The sequence below is a fragment of the Triticum aestivum genome, chromosome 2B (genome assembly GCF_018294505.1).
Source record: "Triticum aestivum cultivar Chinese Spring chromosome 2B, IWGSC CS RefSeq v2.1, whole genome shotgun sequence".
Classification (NCBI taxonomy): domain Eukaryota; kingdom Viridiplantae; phylum Streptophyta; class Magnoliopsida; order Poales; family Poaceae; genus Triticum; species Triticum aestivum.
Window position 1 is genome coordinate 48,014,814 of NC_057798.1, and position 12,712 is coordinate 48,027,525.

Below are 12,712 nucleotides of genomic sequence, written 5' to 3' on the forward strand. Positions count from 1 at the left end.
AGAATGGTGGCATAGAAGAAAATCCATTTCGTTTCACAGAAGAGGGGTTAGGGTAAGCATATGAATAAGCAGAGAAATTCTTCGAGGACTTATGAACATATTGGTTTGAAGAATAATGCATATATTCATAGGCCTTAGCTCTACCCTGCAAAACAGAGTTGTTAGCACGATGATAATCATATGAGGACTTTGATCCATTTGAGGAATTTGATCCATGTGAAGAATTAGGTCCATATGAAGAATTGGATCTGGGGTTCCTGTTCTTTACAGGTGGTGTCATGAGGACATTCACCTGAAGACTTTCAACATAAATTTTGGGGACCCAGATTTTCTTCATAGGGGAACCGTTCCTGCAGTTAGTCCCAACATATCTAGCAAATACTTCACCATTCTGATTTTTGAACAGTTTATAGTTGGAGTCAAATCACTCATCAGAAGAATGAGGAGATTCACATGTAAAGCCAGATAAGTTGGATGGATCAACTGGAGGTCCCTTTGCAGCAACCCATGAGGTTTTGGGGTACTGCTCAGGCTTCCAATATGTTCCATCAGCATTGAGTTTCCTCTCGAAGGCAATACCCTCTTTCCTAGGGTTTCTGTTGAGGATCTGCTTTTTAAGCACATCACAAAGAGTCTGATGCCCTTTGAGGCTTTTGTACATGCCTGTCATGTACAATTCCTTCAGCCCTACATCATCAATGATACTAGCAATGTCCTCAGATGAGGAATTAGTGATAGCAGAGGCAGGTGAAGAATTTGTAACATTTGAAGCATTTGAACATTCAGGTGAAGAATTATCAGATTCACGTTCAATGCACTTTAAACATGGAGGAACAAATTCTTCCTGAGTAGCGCTGATTTTTTGAGCAAGTAATGAATCGCGCTCCTTTTGAAGATCTTCATAACTCACTCTTAGCTTCTCAAGATCTTGCTTTCTTTGAAGAAGTTCAAGAGAAAGCTTCTCGTGATCAGATAAGAGAGCGTTATGATGACCTTGAAGGTCGTTAAACTTGAAATGGAGTCCCTGAAGACTTTCAGCCAAGGCTTTTGACTGATCCATTTCTTCACCCAACATATCATCGCTCTTATTTAGCATGTATTGAACTTTTTCCAAAGCTCTTTGTTGTTTAGTGGCAAGGGAAGCAAGTTTAACATAGCTAGGTCCAAATTCATCGCCAGATTCATCATCACTAGACTCGCATAGGTAGCATTCGGTTACCTTAGCACTATTTGCCATAAGGCAGGGGTTGGACGATGATGATTCTGGTTCGAATGTCATCTCTTTGAGAGATTCCTTGTAATCCTCAAACCAAGGATCATGACGAGTAAGATGTCCATCATAGACCTCAGAGAGACGGTCCCAAATTAGCTTCGCATGATTGAGATGCATGACGTTCCTGAACTGATTTCGGGACAGACTTGAGCAGATGACATCCTTCGCTGTGAGGTTAAGTAGAGTATACTTGCGAATGTCATCAGCCTCAACCATCTTGCATAGATCGGTAAGACCGATCTCGGTGATGGTCCACAGTTCGATGTCCATAGCCATGAGTCGCTTTTTCATCATGGCCTTCCATCGAGGATACTCATGACCGTCAAAGATGGGGCAGGAAATGTTCCTCAATCCTGCAGTCAACATAACTAAAACTCCAGGTGGTTAAACCAAAATCACACAGAACAAGGGAGTACCTCGCTCTGATACCAATTGAAAGTGCGTTATATCGACTAGAGGGGGGTGAATAGGAGATTTCTATGAATTCTTCACTGGGGAATTTGCCGGTGAGGAAATTCCTTAGCGAAGAACTACTTGCAGTGGAATAAGTACTCAGAAGTAAGCATAACAGAATACAGGCATAGTCATCATGATGAAATGAAGACACGCATAGAGCACAGAAAGCGTAAACACAGGATAACACAAGATGAAGACAAACAGATTGAAGAAATTGAACTGAGGAAATTGAGAAAGTCTTCAGTCAAAGTCTTCAAACACAGATATGAACAATCACTCAACACAGTAATGAGGAAATGAAAGAGTTGAGGGAATAGAACCAATAAGGTTGGTGAAGACAATGATTTGGTAGACCAGTTCCAACTGTTGTCTCAGTTGTACATCTGGTTGGAGCGGCTGAGTATTTAAACTCAAGGACACACGGTCCCGGACACCCAGTCGCTGAGCACGCAGCTCAGGACACCAAGTCCTCACCGTATTCTCCTTGAACTAAGGTCACACAGACCTCGTCCAATCACTCGTGGTAAGTCTTCAGGCGACTTCGAAACCTTCACAGACTCGGTCACTCGGCGATCCACAATTCCTCTTGGATGCTCTAGACCATGACACCTAACCGTCTGGAAGAAGCATGGTCTTCAAAGGTAACAAGCATCGGATCCACGCAGGATCAATCTCTTCAGTGATGCTCAATCACTTTGGGTTTGTAGGTGTTTGGGTTTGGGTTTTTCCTCACTCGATGATTTTCGCTCAAAGTCCTCGGAGGATGGGGTGCTCTCAAATGACAAGTGTCAGTTTCTCTCGGAGCATCCCACCAGCTAGTGGTTGTAGGGGGCGGCTATTTATAGCCTAGGGAGCAGCCCGACATGATAAGACATAAATGCCCTTGTCTGATATGACCATTAGGTGGATAAGATATTTTGGGACAGCTGGCGCGCAGCACAACAACGGTCGGAAATTTGACTCTCAAATTCCTCAGGGCTATCATGTTCCTCACTGTGTAGGCAATCCGCACTGGCAAATTCCTAACTCCTCGGTCAGAACAAATTCCTCAGCGACTAGAAGAACTTCGTCTCTGTCACTGAAGAAATTGACTGAACTGTATGAGATTTCCAAAGGCTTCACTCGAAGGGATTGGTAGGTGTAGGATTTTGAGTTGAGCATCACATGGAAATTTTTCCTTAGTATTTCCTCGACCCCCTTTAATAGTACGGTGTTTCCTATGACTCAAGAAAGAGAAAAACAAAACTATGAAAACGAAAGTCTTCAAGCTTCATATTCCTCGCATGAATATCAAGTCTTCACGGACACACCAATTTCTTCACTTTCAAAGTCTTCAGGAATACCAAAATCTTCAGTCGAAGATATTCATTTTTAGGGGTCGACTTTCTATGTAAATATCAAATTCCTCATAGACTTATAGACCTATGTACACTCATAAACACATTAGTCCCTTAACCTATAAGTCTTCAATACACCAAAATCACTAAGGGGCACTAGATGCACTTACAGGTCTGGTGCACAGCATTGCTTACATGATAGAGCCTATGGCAGAAGCATAGGGAACTTCTTTCATTTTCTATCTTCTGCAGTGGTCGGGCATTGAGTCTGACTCAATTTCACACCTTGTATTACAGGCAAGAACCCTTTCTTTGCTTGATCCATTTTGAACTTTTTCAAAAACTTTATCAAGATATATACTTTGTGAAAGTCCAATTAAGCATTTTGATCCATCTCTATAGATCTTGATGCCCAATATGTAAGCAGCTTCACCGAGGTCTTTCATCGAAAAACTTTTATTCAAGTATCCTTTTATGCTATCCAAAAATTATATATCATTTCCAATTAATAATATGTCGTCCACATATAATATTAGAAATGCTACAGAGCTCCCACTCACTTTCTTGTAAATATAGGCTTCTCCAAAAGTCTGTATAAAACCATGTGCTTTGATCACACTATCAAAGTGTTTATTCCAACTCCGAGAGGCTTGCACCAGTCCATAAATGGATCACTGGAGCTTGCACACTTTGTTAGCATCCTTTGGATCGACAAAACCTTCTGGTTGCATCATATACAACTCTTCTTCCAAAAATCCATTCAGGAATGCAGTTTTGACATCCATTTGCCAAATTCCATAATCATAATATGCGGCAATTGCTAACATGATTCGGATAGACTTAAGCATCGCTACGGGTGAGAAAGTCTCATCGTAGTCAACCCCTTGAACTTGTCAAAAACCTTTCGTAAGAAGTCGAGCTTTGTAGACTGTAACATTACCAACAGCGTCAGTCTTCTTCTTGAAGATCCATTTATTCTCAATAGCCTGCCGATCATCGGGCAAGTCAACCAAAGTCCACACTTTGTTCTCATACATGGATCCCACTTCAGATTTCATGGCCTCAAGCCATTTTGCGAAATCTGGGCTCATCATCGCTTCCTCATAGTTTGTAGGCTCGTCATGGTCAAGTAACACGACCTCCAGAATAGGATTGTCGTACCACTCTGGTGCGGATCTTACTCTGGTTGAGCTACGAGGTTCAGTAGTAACTTGATTTGAAGTTTCATGATCAATATCATTAGCTTCCTCCCTAATTGGTGTAGTCGTCACAGGAACTAGTTTCTGTGATGAACTATTTTCCAATAAGGGAGCAGGTATAGTTACCTCATCAAGTTCTACTTTCCTCCCACTCAATTCTTTCGAGAGAAACTCCTTCTCTAGAAAGGATCCATTCTTGGCAAAAAATGTTTTGCCTTCGGATCTGTGATAGAAGGTGTACCCAACAGTCTCCTTTGGGTATCCTATGAAGACACATTTCTCCGATTTCGGTTCGAGCTTATCAGGTTGAAGCTCTTTCACATAAGCATCGCAGCCCCAAACTTTAAGAAACGACAACTTTGGTTTCTTGCCAAACCACAGTTCATAAGGCGTCGTCTCAATGAATTTTGATGGCGCCCTATTTAACGTGAATGCGGCCGTCTCTAAAACATAACCCCAAAACGATAGCGGTAAATCAGTAAGAGACATCATAGATCATACCATATCTAGTAAAGTATGATTACGACGTTCGGACACACCATTACGCTGTGGTGTTCTGGGTGGCGTGAGTTGCGAAACTATTCCGCATTGTTTCAAATGTAAACCAAACTCGTAACTCAAATATTCTCCTCCACGATCAGATTGTAGAAACTTTATTTTCTTCTTAGGATGATTTTCAACTTCACTATGAAATTCTTTGAACTTTTCAAATGTTTTAGACTTATGTTTCATTAAGTAGATATACCCATATTTGCTCAAATCATCTGTGAAGGTGAGAAAATAACGATACCCGCCGCGAGCTTCAATATTCATTGGACCACATACATCAGTATGTATGATTTCCAACAAATCAGTTGCTCGCTCCATAGTTCCGGATAACGACATTTTTAGTCATCTTGCCCATGAGGCATGGTTCGCAAGTACCAAGTGATTCATAATCAAGTGATTCCAAAAGTCCATTAGTATGGAGTTTCTTCATGCGCTTTACACCAATATGACCTAAACGGCAGTGCCACAAATAAGTTGCACTATCATTATCAACTCTGCATCTTTTGGTTTCAACATTATGAATATGTGTATCACTACTATCGAGATTCATCAAAAATAGACCACTCTTTAAGGGTGCATGACCATAAAAGATATTACTCATATAAATAGAACAACCATTATTCTCAAATTTAAATGAATAACCGTCTCGCATCAAACAAGATCCAGATATAATGTTCATGCTCAACGCTGGCACCAAATAACAATTATTTAGGTCTAAAACTAATCCCGAAGGTATATGTAGAGGTAGCATGCCGACGGAGATCACATCGACTTTGGAACCATTTCCCACGCGCATCGTCACCTCGTCCTTAGACAGTGTCCGCTTAATCCGTAGTCCCTGTTTTGAGTTGCAAATATTAGCAATAGAACCAGTATCAAATACCCAGGTACTACTGCGAGCTCTGGTAAGGTACACATCAATAACATGTATATCACATATACCTTTGTTCACCTTGCCATCCTTCTTATCCGCCAAATACTTGGGGCAGTTCCGCTTCCAGTGACCAGTCTATTTGTAGTAGAAGCACTCAGTCTCAGGCTTAAGTCCATACTTGGGTTTCTTCTCTTAAACGGAAACTCTTTTGCCGTTCTTCTTGAAGTTCCCCTTCTTTTTCCCTTTGTCCTTCTTCTTGAAACTGGTGGTCTTATTGACCATCAACACTTGATGCTCCTTTTTGATTTCTACCTCCGCAGCCTTTAGCATTGCAAAGAGCTCGGGAATAGTCTTATCCATCCCTTGCATATTATAGTTCATCACGAAGCTCTTGTAGCTTGGTGGCAGTGATTGTAAAATTCTGTCAATGATGCAATCATCCGGAAGATTAACTCCCAGTTGAATCAAGTGATTGTTATACCCAGACATTCTGAGTACATGCTCACTGACAGAACTATTCTCCTCCATCTTGCAGCTGTAGAACTTATTGGAGACTTCATATCTCTCAATCCGGGCATTTGCTTGAAATATTAACTTCAACTCCTAGAACATCTCATATGCTCCATGACGTTCAAAACATCGTTGAAGTCCCGGTTCTAAGCCGTAAAGCATGGCACACTAAACTATCGAGTAGTCATCAGCTTTGCTCTGCCAAACGTTCACAACGTCTACAGTTGCATCTGCAGCAAGCCTGGCACCCAGCGGTGCTTCCAGGACGTAATTCTTCTGTGCAGCAATGAGGATAATCCTCAAGTTACGGTCCCAGTCCATGTAATTGCTACCATCATCTTTCAACTTTGCTTTCTCAAGGAACGCATTAAAATTCAATGGAACAACAGCACGAGCCATCTATCTACAACAACATAGACATGCAAAATACTATCAGGTACTAAGTTCATGATAAATTTAAGTTCAATTAATCATATTACTTAAGAACTCCCACTTAGATAGACATCCCTCTAATCATCTAAGTGATCATGTGATCCAAATCAACTAAACCATAACCGACCATCACGTGAAATGGAGTAGTTTTCAATGGTGAACATCATTATGTTGATCATATCTACTATATGATTCACGCTCGACCTTTCGGTCTCAGTGTTCCGAGGCCATATCTGCATATGCTAGGCTCGTCAAGTTTAACCTGAGTATTCTGCGTGTGCAAAACTGGCTTGCACCCATTGTAGATGGACGTAGAGCTTATCACACCCGATCATCACGTGGTGTCTGGGCACGACGAACTTTGGCAACGGTGCATACTCAGGGAGAACACTTTTATCTTGAAATTTAGTGAGAGATCATCTTATAATGCTACCGTCAATCAAATCAAGATAAGATGCATAAAGGATAAACATCACATGCAATCAATATAAATGATATGATATGGCCATCATCATCTTGTGCTTGTGATCTCCATCTTCGAAGCACCGTCATGATCACCATCGTCATCGGCGCGACACCTTGATCTCCATCATAGCATCGTTGTCGTTTTCGCCACCTATTGCTTCTACGACTATCGCTATCGCTTAATGATAAAATAAACCAATTACAGGGTGAGTGCATTGCATACAATAAAGCGACAACCAGATGGCTCCTGCCAGTTGCCGATAACTCAGTTACAAAACATGATCATCTCATACAATAAAATATAGCATCACGTCTTGACCATATCACATCACAACATGCCCTGCAAAAACAAGTTAGACATCCTCTACTTTGTTGTTGCAAGTTTTACGTGGCTGCTACGGGCTGAGCAAGAACCGTTCTTACCTACGCGTCAAAACCACAATGATAGTTCATCAAGTTAGTGTTGTTTTAGCCTTCTCAAGGACCAGGCGTAGCCACACTCGATTCAACTAAAGTTGGAGAAACTGACACCTGCCAGCCACCTGTGTGCAAAGCACATCGGTAGAACCAGTCTCACGTAAGCGTACGCATAATGTTGATTCAGGCCGCTTCATCAAACAATACCACCGAACCAAAGTATGACATTCTGGTAAGCAGTATGACTTGTATCGCCCACAACTCACTTGTGTTCTACTCGTGCATATAACATCAACGCATAAAACCTAGGCTCGGATGCAACTGTTGGGGAACGTACTAATTTCAAACAAATTCCTACGCACACGCAAGATCATGGTGATGCATAGCAACGAGAGGGGAGAGTGTGTCCACATACCCTCGTAGACCGAAAGCAGAAGCGTTAGCACAACGCGGTTGATGTAGTCATACGTCTTCACGGCCCGACCGATCAAGCACCGAAAGCACGACACCTCCGAGTTCTTGGACACGTACAGCTCGATGACGTCCCTCGAACTCCGATCCAGCCGAGTGTCGAGGGAGAGTCCTGTCAGCATTACGGCGTGGTGACGATGATGATGTTCTACCGATGCAAGGCTTCGCCTAAGCACCGCTACGATATTATCGAGGTGGATTATGGTGGAGGAGGGCACCGCACACGGCTAAGAGATCAATGATCAATTTTTGTGTCTATGGGGTGCCCCCTCCTCCATATATAAAGGAGAAGAGGAGGGGGCCGGCTAGGAGGAGGAGGCGCGCCCAAGGGGGGGAGTCCTACTCCCACCAGGAGTAGGATTCCCCCCTTTCCTACTTGGAGAGGGAGAGGGAAGGAAGAGGAAGGAGGGAGGAAGGAAAGGGGGGGCGGGCCCCTTCCCAATTCGGATTGGGCTTGGGGGGGCTCCCTTGATCCTTTCCCCTCCTTTCCACTAAAGCCCAATAAGGCCCATATACCTCCCGGGGGGTTCCGATAACCTCCCGGTACTCCGGTATTATCCCGATCTCACCCGGAACCATTCCCGTGTCCAAATATAGTCATCCAATATATCTATCTTTATGTCTCGACCATTTCGAGACTCCTCGTCATGTCCGTGATCACATCCGGGACTCCGAACTACCTTCGGTACATCAAAACACATAAACTCATAATATAACCGTCATCAAACTTTAAGCGTGCGGACCCTACGGGTTCGAGAACAATGTACACATGACCGAGACACGTCTCCGGTCAATAACCAATAGCAGAACCTGGATGCTCATATTGGTTCTCACATATTCTACGAAGATCTTTATCGGTCAAACCGCATAACAACATACGTTGTTTCCTTTGTCATCGGTATGTTACTTGCCCGAGATTCGATTGTCGACATCTCAATATCTAGTTCAATCTCGTTACCGGCAAGTCTCTTTACTCGTTATGTAATACATCATCTCGCAACTAACTCATTAGTCACATTGCTTGCAAGGCTTATAGTGATGTGCATTACCAAGAGGGCCCAGATATACCTCTCTGACAATCGGAGTGACAAATCCTAATCTCGAAATACGCCAACCCAACAAGTACCTTCGGAGACACCTGTAGAGCACCTTTATAATCACCCAGTTACGTTGTGACATTTGGTAGCACACAAAGTGTTCCTCCGGTAAACGGGAGTTGCATAATCTCATAGTCATAGGAACATGTATAAGTCATGAAGAAAGCAACAGCAACATACTAAATGATCAAGTGCTAAGCTAACGGAATGCGTCAAGTCAATCACATCATTCTCCTAATGATGTGATCCCGTTAATCAAATGACAACTCTTTTGTCCATGGCTAGGAAACATAACCATCTTTGATTAATGAGCTAGTCAAGTAGAGGCATACTAGTGACACTCAGTTTGTCTATGTATTCACACATGTATCATGTTTCTGGTTAATACAATTCTAGCATGAATAATAAACATTTATCATGATATAAGGAAATAAATAATTACTTTATTATTGCCTCTAGGGCATATTTTCTTCATATACGATGAGTGGCCGGAGTGTCAGGCCCAGGTGTACTGGTTTCCGGTTTCCGAGCGACAGCCAATAGTTAGTTTAGGTTTCATAGTGATAGCTCTTCTCGCGTATATCATTGTTTAGATGGATGACGATGTAGTTGCCAGTAATCGAGACTTGTATCACTATTTTCGAGATGATGACGAGGGACCACTTTGTGTTGGATGATGATTATGATGATGACATGATTTGATGAGACTATTTGCATGTATATGCTATTATTACATTTGTATGTGTATGATATGCTAAATATTATTGTATAAAGCCTATTCAAATACAAAACAAATATGCAAAAAACAGAAACTAATAAAACTAGCAGTAGCGAGGGGACTAAAGTTAGCAGTAGCGCTCACTTACCAGTAGCGCGGCCTGCTAGAAAGCACTTCAGATATTAGCAGCAGCGCTCTTCCGTAAAGATCGCTATTGCTGTCCATGTATAGCAGTAGTGTGGGATGACAGGCGCTACTGCTATATGTTAGTTGTAGCGCCTTATCAATAGCGCGGCATCCCGCGCTACTGATAGGCAAAATACCCGCGCTACTGCTAGGGTTTTCCCTAGTAGTGTCGGCCTACAAAGACATATATGTGTGGCGTCAGAGATCCAAAAAGAACGGCAACTGAAGATTAATTAATTAGTTGAGTTGATGAAGATGCGACGCGTATTTACCGTGAGGGCTTTGAGCTCAGCCAATGTCGTCGGCCTGACGTTCAAGCCAGAGACAGAGCTAGGCCTGCTGTGACAGCTGGGTGCAGGAGTAGGTGCTGCAGGAGGTGCGGGTGCGGGTGCGGGTGAGGTTGCCATACTAGGTATGGGTATGGGTCCGGTGTTCATTGAGTTTCTCCTGGTGAAGCTGGGCATGGGAAAATCACTTGGTGGCGCGTATGGATTTTGTTTCTCCCATGTGACCACAGTTGGAATCAAGCTTGAAAATGCAGCCACCATATCATGTCTACAGGCAGCGATTATCTCAGCTTTGGTCTTAGCTTTTGCTTTCTCCATCGCCCGCACCACCTTCTCGTTGATAGTCACTTGACTGAACTTCTTTCTCTGTCTTTTGGCCTCGGGGTCCTCGCTATAGTGGTACTTCCACGTGGCGCCATCCCCGGCACCGTGCACACGTCCATATTGCGGCCGCTGGCCGGGCGGGTGTCCCATCATTATGTTCATGGCCCGACTGAAAGGAGTGTCCCACTTGTACTTCGCCAACGACTGAGTCGATTGAGTCAACGAGTCGCTTTCGGCCGCAAGCTTGTGTTGCGCTCTCTGCAAAATGGACCATGAATCATTTACGAATGCGACTAGAATGTAGTAGACTTCGTTGATCAGAACCTAATATGTAAGGTGGTAAAAGGATAATTACCAGTAATCTCATGAATTTCCTAGTCGGCCCGTCGGTGAAAAAAATCTTTTTCTTGGGGTCCCACGAGAATCGGGCCTTGATGAACTCGTGCTCCTGCTGGTCGGTAGACTCAGCCAATGGGTCTGGGATCCCTTGACGTTCACGCTCTGCGTCCTCCTTAGCCCACACAGGCCTCTTTACCATGTAACCATGACTTCCAAGGCGGTGGTTCCCCATGTTATTTGCCTACATCTGCTTGCCTCTCTCCGACCTGGCCTTGGCAGCTTCTTCATTGCAAGTCTCCTTGAACTTTTCAAAGTCCTCTATCGTAATTTTCGGATTGTCTGCAACAATCTCGGCATTAGGTTTCATGGTCTACTTGAATCGCCTTTTCACCCTAGTTTTCCAAGCGCTCAATGTGTTGCTAAACTTCCCTAGGGCTTTGTTGTTTATTTTTTTTCATGGCATCATCATCCCATGGGTCGACATCGTCATTCCGACCGGGGAACAGGAATCTTGCATGCAACCTAGTTAGGAGCAGCTTCTTCAAATGTTCATTCTTCCGTATTTTTGTGGTGTTGATGTTAGTGGTATCCCGGATGTATGCTAGTTGGTTGTCGTAACGCGCTGCCACTTCCAGCAGCTCTATTGGCTCGAACTCGCCAGGGTGCACCGCCGTGACCACCAATCTTCCGGTGCCGAGCTCATTTCGGCGTTGTGTCCTCTTTTCCTTCTTTCCCTCACTAGCTTGGGAGGTCCCACCTTCCGTGATGTAGTTAGCAACATCATCAGCGCCAGTCTCAGTGTCGATGTCGTTGGTGGCATCAGTGTCGGCGCCGGCGCCACCACCATCGTCCTCCGTCATGACAAGGGGGTCCTAACACCCAGCTTGCTGTCTCTCCTGATCCGCCAGAAAGTCGAGATAGGCATGTGCTCGACCTAATTGGCACCCAGAACCACCGGCCTCATCGGTGTCGGTCATGTTTCCTAGGGTTCAATGTCGTAGTCGTTTAATTATCGAGCTTTATATAATAAAGTGAATAATGATAAAAAAAGTCACCTTTGTTTTGCCGGAAATGTCATTTCATACCCGCCGCGACAAATCTCGAGCACTCGATATGTCCAACTTTCTAGCAGAAGTCATGCCGAAATTCACGGAAAATTTCGGCATGACCTTTGCCTGAAATTTGCCGGAATGGAAATGAATCAACATTTCCTGCAAAACATAGGTCACTTAGCAATCGGTTCCTAGCAAAACAAGCACAGACATAGTAGCAGCAACATAAGCTACAAAAGTGATAATCAACAGCTCTGGCATTCTAACACCACAAATTTTGCTCCAGCATTTAATATGATTTTTCATCTGCTTTGATATAATAAACAGTACTAACATTTTCAGTCCACACACTATGAAAATATCTCCTAAACACCTCGTAAGAGGCCACTGGAGCAAGTAATACAACAACATAATACAACAACATCGATTGGCAACTCTGAAACTTAGAGGCCACTACAGCAACATAATACACCCCCTAAACACTCTGAAACTTATACACAGGAAAAATAGGTAAACCCACAACCCAACATAATACTTGTGTAGGCAATGTCAAAAGTTTGCCAATACTAGAGCAGGCATAAGAGGCATTAATTAGAGCTAAAATTATCTAACTAAAATGTGCATGGTCGTGATCACCAGAAGCACAACTCACCTGTGGTTCGAAGGCAGGCCTCCTGTCGAGGAAACAAAGAGGAGCAACAAATCCCAGCAGCAGGAAGAAGAAGC